Consider the following 15,286-nt stretch of genomic DNA (forward strand, 5'->3'; position numbering starts at 1 on the left):
CCGGGGGCGGCCGCGGCCGGCGCGTGTGGGGGCGAGGCCAGCGGGCGGCGGCGGCCCTGGCTGCAGCCCCGGCCCCCGCCGCCCCCCCCCCGCCGCCCCCGCCCGGCCCACGCCCAGAGGCCGCCCCGGAGGCCGCCGCCAGCCGCCAGGTGAGCTCGCCCGGACGCGGCCGGGGCTGCGGGGGCTGCGCGCCGCCCGGCTCCGGGCCCCCGCGCCCTCCTGGGGAAGAGGACTGCCGTCCCCGTCGTCGCATCCCGGCTGCCGCAGCGGGGGGTGGGCTCGTTCCGCGGGGGGGCTGGGGGGGCAGTAGGGGAGGGCGGCGGGGACGCCCGCACCCGGTTGGCCGGGGAGGCGCTCAGGACTAGGAGCACTGAGGGGGCGCGGCGCGAGGGTCCCTGCGAAGTTGGCGCCCACGAGCACCCGGGCGGGTCCCGAACGCGGGCACTTGCTCCCGGCGCGGTCGGCGAGCCGCGAAGGCCCCGGGTTCCCCTGGGGCCGCCCCCTTCCCTCTTGGGTTCTGGCGGGTGCTCGGCAAGGGGGAAAGAGAAACTTGGAGACCTCCCGGAGGAGTTGTCGGAGCGACCCGGGAGCGTTGTGCCCGCCGACCCCCCGGGGCGCCGGGAGCCCGTCGGTGATCTGGAGGGGGTGCTTTATTTATTTTTTTCTCTTTGATTTTGAAAAAAATGGCTATGTGATTGTCCCCATCTTAAGGGGAAGTTGAAAGTGAAGTGGGGGGGGGGGTGTGGGGTTGGTGCTCAAGGAGTAACGTCGCCTTGTGTGTAGAGTTAACACATTTCCGGAGTACAGTGTAGATCGTATTGGCATCTTTTCCCAAAAGTCACTTTGATTCAACTTCGTTGAGTTTCTCGTAAATGGCAACATTTAGGTGGTGAGAGGCGAGAGAAAACAAGAACAAGTACCGCTGATTTGATCTCCAGTGGGATAGATTCAGTTAGCCATAAGCGTATCAGAGTTTTAACCCAGGTTTGGTAATTTGTTGAACATAAAGTTATTTTCCAGCTTTCCTGTCCCCTCCAAGTACCCTGCCTCTTCATATCCGGGCTGAAGCAGTTATGTGGGTTGGATTTGGTTGTTTCTGGTTCCTTGTGAAACTTGGGTTCTTTCTCCTAGTTTTCGCTTAGATCTTTCAAAGAGGAAGAGTTGTAAATGCAAATGTATGGCAGTGAAATGTGTTTAATCTCTGGCTAGAGATCAGTATATTATATGTAAAATTCTATTCACATGTATGAAGTCAAAACTCCAATAATGTTCTTCAAGAATTAGCACCTTTGACTTTTGGCACAAAGGCAAAAAACCCCCAAAAATTACTTCGAGTGAAGATTCTGAGGTATAATTTGACCTCCCCAAGGGTGTGAAGCCTCCCCTGGCCTTAAAATAATACTGGCGTAAACTCTCTGTGTGCATGGGCATCAGGCCCTGTTCATTTTCTCGGTTTTAGAAGGGAAGAAAATACTCTAACCAACGGGAGACTCGCTTTAAATCTTCGGTACTACACACTGTAAATTGTGTCAATTGATTATATATCCCAACTGCATTTTGGTGGGGATGGTTGCTGTTTAAAAGATAATTGTCAAGTGGTGAAATGATGTTCTGTGTAAGCTACTTGTTAATTCATCTTATCATATAATGATTTTGAAACAGTATCTAGTGATAGTGATTTAAAATAATCTTTAGTATTGTCTATAGCAGAGTATTACCACCTCTTGTAACTGTTAAATTTTCATGAGACAGTCTATCTTGTATTCATAGATGGAGTCCTGGCCACACACTTTTATATATATTCATTTTGTAACGTAAAAATATGGACAGTGCTAGAAATTTTGTAAAGCAATGAGAACAAGAGAGATTTGAAAGACTTTAAAGTTTGAGATATACCTAAAAAATAAACATTTCTGAAAGTTCTTGATCCAAGTGGTTCGAAACCATCCAAATTTGAGTCTTCATGAAAATTTTAAAAATCTGCTTGCGAACCATATAATTTAACTTGCAACTGCATTGACATAGATCTATGTGAATATTTAAGAATTCTCTTAATTGACGTTTTTTTCATATCATGTATAGTAAAAGGACATGTTTTAGTAAATTTTAGTAGTCTTTTTTCCATATAATTATATCTTAATGTGTCCATGAATGTTAAAATAGGAAGGATTCAAGCTCTAGACCATACTAATGTTTCTTTCTTTTTTAGGGAAATCTTTGGGCAGAAAGAAGTAGCAGATTCTAAGCTATAACAAAACTGATTTGGGCTTTGAATTTATATGATCTTAGATTTGGTGATTTTACTCAAGTCATTAGATTGCTGATTTCTTGGAGAGTATGGGAGTCTAGTTATGGAAGTTTGAGTGTTTATTTAATATTAGCCTTCTGAAATTATAAAGGATGATGAGAGAGCTGGCTCTAAGGTCTTTACCCCAGGACTGTGAAATGATGTAGACATTTCTGCAGTATGTTTTTTATTTTTTTAAATTTATTTTTATTTTTTAAAAGATTTTATTTATTTATTTGACAGAGAGAGACACAGCGAGAGAGGGAGCACAAGCAGGGGGAGTGGGAGAGGGAGAAGCAGGCTTCCCACAGAGCAGGGAGCCCGATGCGGGGCTAGATGCCAGGATCCTGGGATCATGACCTGAGCCGAAGGCAGATGCTTAACGACTGAGCCACCCAGGCGCCCCTGCAGTATGTTTTTTATTTTTTTTATTTTATTTCTTTAAAGATTTTTATTTATTTATTTGACAGAGAGAGAGACAGCGAGAGAGGGAACACAAGCATGGGGAGTGGGAGAGAGAGAAGCAGGCTTCCCGCAGAGCAGGGAGCCCGATGCGGGGCTTGATGCAGGGCTTGATGCGGGGCTCGATCCCAGGACCCTGGGATCATGACCTGAGCCGAAGGCAGGTGCTTAACGACTGAGCCACCCAGGCGCCCCTGCAGTATGTTTTTTAGAGCAAAGGTTGTTCTGGTGCCTTTGGACTTTTAGGGGGTCCATGAATGGGCTTCAAGAGATTCCTGAACTCACTGTCATTGCGATCAAACCTTTTTGTGTGTATGTGTCTTTCTAGGGAGAAGGTCTGTGGTTGTGTTATAAAAGAGGTCCAGAGCCCCAAAATGTTAGAGTTGTATGTTTTTATTGAATAAAATGGGAGTTAAAATAATTCTTAAAAGGAAAAAAAGAAAATACAGATCTTTGTGTCCAGTACTTGCTGTTTAAGCTTGTCTTTAGCCTAGACGTGGTCTTAGAGGTGCAAAAACACTTATATTTTGTTGCCACAGCAAAGCATTGCCTGTTAGTTGATAAACCATACACACATATAAAGGGCTTGACATGCTAGTCTTGGGTGCATTGTGGCTGTTTTTAAATTTAAAAATTTAGAGCAGATAGATTGATGGTCAATAAGCAGAGATTTGATCTTGACAACAAGCCCTTGGAGCAAATGGTTCACCCAGCTCCACTCTCTTACTGCTCTCCAGCAAATCTGAAATGTGACTGGGAGGTAATCATTCTAGAAAATCTGTTTTTGCCTTGGCCAAACAGCAGAGCATGATGGGAAAAAGTTTCTCATCAAAACAGACTCAAATTCAAATCTGGCTTCTTTCATTCACTGTACCTACTTAACCTACCTGACCCTCCAGTTCCTCATCTGGATAAAGCCTATGGCAGTAGAGGTGTGAGGAGGCAGGAATTAAGTTTCCTGTGTAAAAAACTCTCAACCCCTCCTTTGGCCCATGTTAAGGACTTGGGAGCTAGATGTGATAACCACTATTCAACACCGGAATGAACACATATAAACACGGTACATGGTAATGATATATATTATTTCCCAAAGAATAATGAAAATATTAACAAATTGAAACATTTTTTAAAGATTAGGTTTTCAGAAATGAGTTAGGATTAAGTGGTCCTTACCTTGTCGATATCCGGGGGTGGGGGGAGTTGAAGGAAGATGGTGGTGCGCTTGGTAAAGCTGAAGACATGGGTGCTGGGCCGAAAGTGACAGTAACCACCCGCCAGCATCATAGCTGTCTCTTTGTGTAAGATTCCACTTAACTTTTGTTCTTCACTTGTAATTTAAATGTAAAATTTAAACTGAAAAACTGCACTTGTACTTTTCAGCCCATTGTCTCTGAAAGGGTTTGCTCACCTTGTGTTGGGGACCCTCACAGGTACTCCAGGGGCTTCATTAGTAGAAGCTACACCTATAACTTTGTCTAGTTCTGGCATTTTTAAAATGCCTCCACAGTTGGGTACCTGCATCGATTTTTCTCAACAGGGAAAAGGGTCTGGAAGAAATGAATTGTATTTTCCTATCTTTAAACATTGAAAGAAGAGAAGGTATTATGAGTAAGAAGAGAAATATGAATAAAATACTTAAATGCTTATGGCTGTAAGAACAAACTTGTTTCCACTGTTCCTGTGGTCTTTTCCTTTCATTTATTCGTGGTGAGCATTCATGCCCACTGCCTTTAAGTGGGGTAGTGGTATGAACACAAACTGTGACTGGTTGTGACGCCCATTTCCTAAGCTTTCTGGTTGTGCTCAGCTTGAGCTATCCAGCCTCTCTCAGTCTGGAGGAGGTGAGCATTAGATGAGATAATAAAAGCAAAAGGCTTTGCTCAGCCCTAGGCCCCTAGTAGAAATGCTTAAAGGTGGTAGCCATCTTGAGGATGGTTTTATTCTTGTCTTGTGAAGGAAAAGCTAGTATGTTGTTTCAGAATATTCCCATGTAAGCTTTTAGGGGTCATCCTACTTTGAACTCATAAAAGCCTTTCACATCTTTCTGGTTACCATGGGCAGGTACCCCAGCAGCTATAGGACCTATTAGACCTGTCTTCTGTTCTTGGCCGTGGGGTTGCATTCTCTGTTAGGCTGGCAGGTGATGTCTAAATCTTAGCTTTTTCAGGGGCCAAACCAACAAGTGTCCCCAGGTTTGGAGCCATGATCCATTCAAAAACTACATGACTTCATGGCCTAGAACAGAGATCAGCAAACTTTCTGAAAGGACGTCATAGTAAATATTTTCCAGTTTGTCAGCATCCCCTTCCCCTGCCATCTCTCTGTTACACCTGTGCAACTCTACCAGTGTATTTAGAAAGCAGCCAGAGACATAAGCGAATGGCTATGGCTGTGTTCCACCAAAACTTTGTGGACACTGACATTTGAATTTTATATAATTTTTATGTGCCATGAAATAAGTTTTTATTTGTTTGAAACATTTAAAAATGTTAAAGCTCTTCTGGGCTCGTGATGTGTACAGCCAGCAGGTGGATTTGACCCATAGGCCATAGTTTGCTGACCTCTTGCCTAGAAGAATGTTTGACTCCTAAGTCCTATAGGTCTGTGGCATCACCAAGCTGTACCACCCACCCCCACCCCCACCCCCACCCCTGCATACACATTGTCATTTGCCTCCTCAAGTATTCCGTGCTTTTGGTATAGCAGCATTATCTAAGGCCCCTGTCTTCTTCCATTAGGATGAAATTCCATCAGGTTAGTTCTTCTTAGTTATATATAGTGTGTGGCCTTCCCTTCTTAGCACATGTATCGTTATATCACCAGGAAGTTTTATTTATTGCTAAAAATGTTCTCACCTTGCCCACTTTTCCATAAAGTTTGATGTTTGAACCCTGTCCTGTGTGATGGTTTGAAAGGAATCTATGCCTTTGGAGCTGTCTCGTGCTTCAAGTTCCTCTTGTCCCTTTTTCCTAGAAAGGACATAACTGATACTAGGCCCTCAGGCTGCTAACTAGACACTCTTACCTTAAGGAAATCTGTATTTGGACTCCCCCACCCCCTTTCTGCATGATGTTTGGTGAAATTAAGCACACAAAGATTCCTCTTGTGCTCTAACTCCTGGAGATTAGCTCCAGGATTGATGTGTGCAGAGCATGTAGATGTCTATGTCTGTGTGTAATTTCATCCGGCCATCACTGAAGCTCTGAGGTCTGCTGCTTTTAGTTTCACCTTTTCTCTCTCTCCTCTCTCAACCCTTCTCTCTTGGTCATTGTATGGGATGCAGATTTGGTGACCTGATAATTGCTGTAACTGATTGGTTTATTTTTTGCCTCCCTTCCTGCCTTTTAACATTCTCTACTAATTTGCTTGTTTTGCGGCAAGTATGTTCTTTTTGGAGTATAACTTTTCGAAACAACATTATGCTGAAGTTACTGGGTATTTTAGAATCTTTCCCCTTCCAAATGTAAACGTACTATAATATCAGAGTTATGCATTAGTATTTTAGATATTTATTTTTTATTTTTATTTTTTTTAAAGATTTTTATTTATTTTTGACAGAGAGAGAGAGCACAAGCAGGGGAAGCAGCAGGCAGAGGGAGAGGAAGAAGCAGGCTTCCCGTGGAGCAGGGAGCCCGATGCGGGGCTCTATCCCAGGACCCTGGGATCATGACCTGAGCCGAAGGCAGATGCTTAACCGTATGAGCCACCCAGGCGCCCCAGTATTTTAGATATTTAGACATAAGATGCACTTTTTAAAATATTTTGCCATTTTATGTAGATAGTAGTAAATGTTATTACTCTTAAATTTTTAAGGGTTTCCCTTTTTTAAAAAAAGGTATATTTGGTATATATTTTCTAGATGACAATTTGGGCAACATGCATCCAAAGTCACGAAATGAAATGGCAAGTCAAAATCCAGAAATTTATCTTAAACAATTGGTCAAATGTGCGTAGATGTGTGTACCAGACTGCTCACTGCCTCATTTTCTTTTTATAATAGCAAAACATTGAAAGTAATCCAAATGTCTATTAATAAAGGATTGATTAGGTCCATTAGGACCTACCCAGGCAGTGAAATACTGTACAGTCTTTAAAAAGGATGATGTAGGGGGTGCCTTGTTGGCTCAGTCAGTAGAGAGTGCAGACTTTTGATCTTGGGGTTGTGAGTTTGAACCCTATATTGGGAGTAGAGATTACTTTAAAAATCTTTAAAAAAAGTGATGCAGGTCGATATTCTTTGACGTGGAATGATGTTTAGAAGAAGGTAACATGAGAATATGATGTGTGATTTCTTTTTTTTAATGATTTTTTAAAGGTGGTCAAAAGCCCTGTATATAGAAACCTAAAAGAAAGTATCTAAAAGGATATACAGAGTAATACGAACTTGTTATCTCTAGGTAATAAGATTGTGGGTGATTTTTTAAAAAATGTTTTTCTCAAAAAAAACCACACTGTCTTTCTCAGTTTTTCTTTTTATGTAGCATGTGCTTCTTTTATAATCAGGAAAAAATAATAAAGCTATTGAAGAATAAATATAGTAATTAAAATATTTCCTATTTGTGGCTAGTTGAACTCATGACTGCTTTCATTCATAGTCTGTGTTGTAATAGAAGTGAAATACATTTCTCATATACCTTAAAAATGTTTTCTGTTTTACTAATAAGCAAGAATGTTTTCCAGACTTTTTTTTTTTTTTGACAAAGACACAGCAAGAGCAGGAACACAAGCAGGGGGAGTGGGAGAGGGAGAAGCAGGCCCCCTGCTCAGCAGGGAGCCCGTTGCGGGGCTCTATCTCGGGACCCCAGGATCACGACCTGAGCTGAAGACGGACGCTTAATGACTGAGCCACCCAGGTGCCCCTGTTTTCCAGACTTTTCTAACAGGAAAGAAAAAAAAAATCCATAAAGGACTAAATAACAGTTTTCAGAGGAAACACACTGAAACACAGACATTTCATGATAGTATGTTGTGCCTCATTTCTTGCTGTGAAAGATTTTCTCCATTGAGATTCCTGTAAAATCATTAAGGAGTTCAGATGTATGGAGGCAGTATAGGGTAGTGTTTAAAAGCCTGAGCTCCGCTACTTACTGTCTGTGTTACTTTTAGCCATTTATGGCCTTGGTCTCCTCCTCTATAAAATATGGGCAATACTGGGGCACCTAGCTGGTTCAGTTGGTAGAGCATGCATGCAACTCTTGATCTCGGGGTCATGAGTTCAAGCCTCATTGGGTGTAAAGCTGAATGAATGAATGAATGAATGAATGAAAGAAAATGTAGGCAATACCTTGCTAAGTTGTGAAGATTAAATAAGGCAAGTGCTTAGCAGAGTTCCAGATAACTTAGCAGTAACTAAGGAGGAAGAAGTGATGGGACAAGTAAGGATATATAATAATAATAGTAGTGACAGTGATGATAATATTGGTGGTGATAATAATATTGGCTGTCAATATTTTCCTCCTTCTAGAGGCTTGCATGAGGACAGAGCCTTGTTTGCCACATTCACCAGCCTAAACCCTCTGACCAGACCAGGTACCTTGGCCAAGACAGGAGTGTGGTCTAGGTTCACCTAGTCATTAGTCATGCTACCTTTAGTGTGCTATCTCTGTGTACACTGTTGAAAAAAATGTTCCAGGGCTAACAGCTCACTAGCATTTACGGAGTTGGTACTCTGTACCAACAAAATGTTTTACTTTCCAACCTAAACCCCCAAGTTCTGAGGTACATTTCAATGTTTCTATGAAATTAGAAACGTTGACCTGGCTATGAAGAATGAGAAGTATAACCACATCTGGCTGTGACATACTTATTTGCAAACACTGGGGCTTTGGGTTTGTTTGTAGGAAATTTTAGGAAATGCATGGAATAAAAACAATGTAGAAATACTATGATAATTGATGAAGTATACCTATCAGTTACATGTTGCACAATAAGAAGAACCTGCTCCAAAACTTTGTGGCTTACAATAATGACCATTTATTTGTACACAGTTAGGGCAGGGTAGTTCTTCCACTGCTCTTGTTTGGCCTGAGGTCACTGATATGGCTGTTGTCATTTGCAGTCTCCAGTCAGAGCTGATTGGTCTAGGGATCTGTCTAGCTGGGACAGCTCATCTGACCACCACACAGTCTCTTCTAGCAGCTAGACTACGTTATCCTCACATGGAGACATTGTGTTTCAAGGTGAGAGCTGCAAGGCTTCTTGAGGCCTAGGCTTAGAAGTCACACAGAGTCACTCTGCCACATTCTCTTGGTCATGGCAAGCCACAAGCCCAATCCAGAATCAAGGGTTGAAAGTAGGCACCACCTTTTGATGGAAGATGCTGCAAAGTACAGATCACAGGTCATGCTGACAGCAGTTGGCGGGGGTGGGGGGGGTGGCAGCTGTATTGTGGCCATCTTTGTGAAGAGTATGCCCTTTGCTGTTGTATATTAACCCTTGTTTGCCATGACTGATAAACTCTGCAGTGAGGCATAGTGTTAAGTGCTTCCCTGTGTTATCTCTTGGGATAACGGCTTTATGAGGTAGGTACTATTATTACTCCCATTTTAAAGTTATGATAAGTGAACCTTAGGGAGGTTGTGTAACTTGCCCTAGATCTTTTACCTAGTTAGGGGCTGATTCTAAAAGTTACGGAAAGTTTATCCCTGTATCAGTGCTTAAATCCATTGCTAAAGAAGTTTGCATGGATGAGGGGGGAGCATATCTTTAGAAATCTCAAAAGGAAAATCCAGTATCTTAAAATTTTACATGAATTCTGTATTCTACTCCATGATACATCCCTTTATTTTACCACAAAACTAATATTTTAAAATTACCTTTAATTTAAAATACTTAAATTTTACCTCCCAAATCTTTGAGAAAATAGATTCTCCTAGACTGAAAATAATAGCTAATCAGCTAAAGGTCTTCGGTTGTAAGTAGTGGAAACAAAATCGGACTACCCTAAGCAAAAAAGGGGGTTACTGGAAGGATGTGGTGTAGCTCCCCGAATTGACAATAGAGCTGAAGAACCAGGCCTCAATGGACAGTCTTCACAGGGTGCTGGCCTTATTAACCTTTCCAGCTCTTTGTAACTCCACCCTCTACTAAGAGTGTGTATCTCAGGGTCAGCCTGGGTTCTGGAAGATGCCTTGTTTCCTGCTTCACCAAGAAAGTACCTACTGGGGCGGGGGGGTTGTTCCCCAGCAGGGGAGTGAATACAGGGCTGATAAAACCAACAGATGTCCACTATCTGAACATTTGTGCAAGCTGCTTTGTGCATTATTGATCCCATTTACTATTTGCAACATGCTGATGACCCCTGGTTCACCCCTTTCCCTCTCAACCCCACATGCCTCTAAAGGTTCTTAAGCTCAAAAGCAGTTTTGTGACTCCACCATCTCTTTCCATTTCCACTAATAAGTGCCTACCATTCCAAGGGCAATAACATTTTATCCATTTTTTACATAGTAATCTTTTCTATCCTTTCCCTGATTTTTATTATTTTTTTAAAGATTTATTTATTTATTTTAGATGGGGAGGGGGAGGGTCAGAGAGAGAGAGAGAATCTCAAGCAGGCTCCATGCCTAGTGTGAGTCCAAAGTGGGGCTCAATCTCATGACCCTGATATGACTTGAGCCGAAATCAAGAGTCGGACACTTAACCGACTAAGCCAACCAGCACCCCATTTCCCTGATTTTTAAAGATTTTTTTTTTTTTTTTTGTTCATTTGAGACAGAGAGATACAGAGAGAGTGAGCATGAGCAGGGGAGAGGCAGAGGGAGAGAGAGAAGCAGGCTCCCCGCCAAGCCAAGAGCCAGACGTGGGGTTTGATCCCAGGACCCTGGGATCATGACCTGAACCGAAGGCAGATGCGTAACCATCTGAGCCACCCAGGTGCCCCCACTGATTTTTAAAAGAAAATCATATGAACTATAATTTAGTCATTTATTGGTAACACGGTTCCTGTTAGGAATAGTTTCCCTTAGTTCATAGTGATTCCCTTAGGCCACAGTGAGATAGTTATTGGCCCCTGCACTGAATGTCCCCACACTGCCCTGCTTCTGTTTTTCTGTTTTCTCCACCTGTCTAGTGGCTTTCATTGTAACCTTGCTAATACTTAAAAATAAATATTTTAAACCTTACAGATTATGGGTCGAAGGAACAACCTACATTTATATAGCCTTTGGTGTAAGTTAAACCATGTTTTTAGCAGTAAAATGTTGTGTAAGTACAGTGTGATTTTATTCAGAGCATTTTCAAGTATATACTCCTATTTTTAATAATCTTTTGAAGTCAGAGAAAAGCATATTTTTCCTGTTTTTCAGCTGAGCAAATGGTTTAGAAAAGGTAAGCAATTTCCCCTGCAACATAGGACAGTTGGCAGGAAAACTTAGGTATTCTGACTACCCATGCCTTTGCTGTGGATTGTTCAAGAACGCTGGTTTCCCAAGTGGAGAAGCCTCTCTTCTGGTTTCTCAGGTTTCTGGGCTGAATTGGAGATGGGTGAATATATGTTGGGACACTGGTGTGTAATGGAGGTATCTAGTCCTCACCTTGGCCATTAGTAGCCACTTTTGTTTATTCTTGCTTTGGAGGCCCAGCCTCTTTTTATATCCCCATAGATAGCCAGTTGAGAAGCCAATTTGTCCCATCTCTTCTTGCCATGATTAGCTGGTTTTGAAGTACCTCTTGGAGCCCTTCAGTCTGGCCTTTTTTACTTCCCCACGGTGTAATTACCACCTTGTGGTATAGTCACTTGTCTTCCCAACCCCTGGACTCTTTTTTTAAATGGTCTACTCTGTTTTCTGCTGTTGAGGCCCACCACTACAAGGGATTTTGAGAGGAGTGTTTGACACTTTTGTTTAATTAGGGTCTCTAGACAGGGTTCTGTTAACAATAGGGTTGTATGTTAGGCCCTTCCCCCTTGCTTGTAAAGTTTCGCTGTAGTCTGAACCATTAATATGATCATAGTGTTAATATGGTGGTTCTTATTTAGCCAAAACTTTTTGTAAATAGAGACATGTCAAGACTTTTCTGTAGCTTTTAGAACATTGTCCTAACATTTAACACTAATTTTTAAATTGCCTTTTTCTAATTTGTTTCAGGTGCTGATTTCTACAGCTTCTAAACATGTTAACACTTAATACTAGTCAAAAACTGTCTTTTTCTCTTGCATTTCTAGTTCGTCTCATGGTCTCATTTTTGCAAGCGTTTTGAACCTTTAGAATCCTTGAACTTAATCCTGAAAAGAGTGCTAGCAAAATTCTTCATTGAAAAATGCATACTTGGGGCACCTGGATGGCTCAGTTGGTTAAGCAGTAGACTCTTGATTTTGACTCAGGTTATGATCTCAGGGCCGTGGGATCGAGCTCCACATTAGGTACAGAGTCTGTTTGTCCCCATCCCTCTGCTCCTCCCCTCCCTCTCTTTCTTTCTCAAATACTTTTTTTTTTTTAAAGATTTTATTTATTTGACGGAGAGAGAGACAGCGAGAGAAGGAACACAAACAGGGGGAGTGGGAGAGGGAGAAGCAGGCTTCCCGCGGAGCAGGGAGCCTGATGCGGGGCTCGATTCCAGGACCCTGGGATCATGACCTGAGCCAAAGGCAGACGCTTAACGACTGAACCACCCAGGCGCCCCTCTCAAATAAATCTTTAAAAAAAAAAAAAGGTGCATACTTTTCATCTGTTTATATTTTGTTCACGCTGTTTTTTGTTTTTTTGTTTGTGCTTTGTTTTGTTTTTTGCTGTTTTTAAGTTTTAATGTTCTGAACTCAAAGACATTTTTAGTATTTTGGAACATAGGTCCTCTTAGCTGCCCTAAAAAGAGATATTTAAGACTCCATTCACTGCTCCTTCCACTATCCATCCTGTTGATTATTATTGTTCTGGTAGGTGTAACTATAAATCATTTGGAAATCGAAGTTAGAAAAGAGACCATTTGCCATTACATTAGGACAGTCTAAAAGGAATCACTTGTTCAAATTTACTAGCTTCCTGAAGCTAGTAAAAATGTTTATGGTTTTCAAGATTCCCTGTGAATATATTTCAACACTGCAGGACAGTGAGTAACACGTGTTTAGCTATTATAGATTATGAGAACAGTGGCTCCTAGAAAAGGTAGTATTCCAGTTTTCTGTTTAGAACTGTAATGGAGCTAAACTGAAAAATCAGTTGTCCTAATAAACAGTAGGCACGATGTGATAGTAGGCAGGTTTCTTAGTGTGTCTTGCTTTAGCTAACAACCAGCCACGATTAGCTTTCCTTTCCATAGATCTGGTGTCAAGTATTAATCAGCTGTAGACTGGAAAGTTTTTATTGGCTAGCATTTGTAAGTGGAAGAAACACCAGTCTGTTTTTCATCTGTAGCCTCTTAACCATTTAACTGCATATGATATCATCTGTGTGATGTTCTTAGAAACAGTTCCTTTAAAAAAAAACCAAAACCTGAATTAGTACTGCAGCATATGAAAATAGTGAACTTTGACCTTGAAGAGTCTAAATGATCTAAATTAAGGTTGTGATGTGTACTAGAAAAAAAATTACCTGTTAAATCTAGTATTCTTGTTTTTCACGTTTTGAATAGTTTCTTAATTTTAAAACAAGAGTTACAAGATAGTACTGAAAATCTTAAAATACACAAAAGCTAAAAAATATGACTTTGATTTTAAGTTTTAAGAATTCCATAAAAAAAAGGGGGGAGCCTATCAGCTAGGGGCTGAGGCTGGGTCACCTTTAGGGAGTCGGGAAGGAAGAATTTGGCCCTGACGACCATGGTGTGATGTGGTTCAAGATTCTGCCTGGGATTGGTATCATGGCTGTGTGCTTTGTCATCCCCTGCATAGCCATGGTGCACATCCACAGGTTCAGTAACGGGGGCAAGGAGAAATGGGTTTCCTATTATCCATATCAGTGGAGTTTGATGAAAAGAGATAGGTGTGTCTCTGGAGTTAATCATTCTATGCGTCAAAGGATTTGGAGAATATTGATTAAGGAACCATTTTCCTGACTGTTGAAAAATGACTTGGTTATGCTCATCTACCCTTCTAGAAGGTTATGCAGTGTATTAATATAGTACATAATAAAAACAAAAAGTTAAAAAGAATTCCATAAAAAAAAGAATTACATAAATTCGGTTCTCATGGAAAACTGAAATTTCTGAATGCTTGCAAGGTTTTTAATAACTTTTTCCTGATTGCAAAAATGAAGTGTTTGATTTGTTACCTCCTCTTAGAACAGCGAACCGCTAAGAAAAAATAGGTGTTTGTAGAAAAATTGGAAAGTTTCACAAATACACAGAAGCAGATAACAGTTACACATACTTTTACTACCCAAAGATACCGCTACTAATATTTGATGTAGACTAATACTTGATGTAGATCCACACAGCTGGTTATAGAGTTGCCCAATTAAATATCCTTTGGAATGAATGCTTACGAGTAAGGATAATGAATGGTAAATGTATATATAGTGTGAACCAAGTTTCATTAATCTCACTGCCTCTCAGGTGTTGCCAAAAGCTGAAGAGAGGGGCTTATCCCCCCCCCCCCGTTTGGGAGAAGAGCTATCTTGCCCTTTGGCTAGCCTTGGCTAAAGTGAGGCAGAGAATCTTTTCTGCAGACTTCCCTCTGTCTGCCTGTCTTTTTATCTTAGCAACTCTTGTTAACTCTGAATGTCTACGGATTGCAGAGGGAGACATTTGGAGTTCTTGGTGGAGTAGCTTGTTGAATAAACCACGTCAGTTCTTCATCTTTTTTTTTTTTAAGGTTTTATTTATTTGAGAGGCGGAAAGAGAGCGCGGTGCATGAGAGTGCACAAGCAGGGGGAGCGACAGGCAGAGGGAGAAGCAGACTCCCCACTGAGCAGGGAGCCCAGACTTGTGCGGCTCCATCCCAGGATCCCGGGATCATGACCTGAGCCGAAGGCAGACGCTGAACCAACTGAGCCACCCAGGAGCCCCTAAGCCACATCAGTTCTTTTCAGCCCCCTAGAAGAATTCTTTAAATAGGCTCTTACTCAAAAGAATGTCCCAATATTCAGAAATAGAGTCACCTTCAGGGTACTTGTACTAAGTGAAAACAAGGTGGAGTGGTTAGACACTCCCAGGTGATTTCAGTTAACATCTAACCTCAAATCCAGTTGACTTGATAAAAGAAAAATCCGAAGGAGCTCAGAGCAGATTATGGTATAAGCATATGCCAGTCCTCTCCAGTGGAAAAGAAAAGTGCTAATCTGGTCAGATCTGTTAAAGAGACAGGCAAGGCTGAACAAAGCAGAATTTTCTCATCCTGCTCATCTTTTGCCTTAGTGTAGAAGAAAGATTTATCCCGGAATGAAAGAGAAAGAAGGAAAGATGGGCAGGTGGCTAGTAATAAAAGATGGTTGGCTCTCTTTCTGTGTGGCTTGGCCTAGTGATAAGCAGATGCCTAGATCTGAGAAACTAGCAAAGTGAAGTGCCGCACAGGACAACTTCCCCAGGCAGGGATACAGCTTCTTGGTGTTCTGGGTGAAAATACAACACTGACTGTGATCCCAGGCCCTTAGTGAGAGGAAACCC

General features: G+C 41.8%; 1 protein-coding gene and 1 pseudogene across 1 annotated transcript in view; both read left to right on the top strand.

The window, feature by feature from the left end:
- The first annotated feature begins 105 nt into the window (after nt 1-105).
- Nucleotides 106-15,286, top strand: part of ATXN7 (ataxin 7) — a 137,512-nt gene continuing 122,331 nt past the window's right edge. Inside the window, exon 1 of the mRNA XM_027583443.2 lies at nt 106-149. The gene's annotated coding sequence lies outside the window, so the exon portion shown is untranslated. The remainder of the gene's footprint in view (nt 150-15,286) is intronic.
- Nucleotides 13,511-13,722, top strand: LOC113916686 (annotated as a pseudogene).

The sequence above is a fragment of the Zalophus californianus genome, chromosome 1, assembly GCF_009762305.2.
Source record: "Zalophus californianus isolate mZalCal1 chromosome 1, mZalCal1.pri.v2, whole genome shotgun sequence".
In the NCBI taxonomy this organism is placed as follows: domain Eukaryota; kingdom Metazoa; phylum Chordata; class Mammalia; order Carnivora; family Otariidae; genus Zalophus; species Zalophus californianus.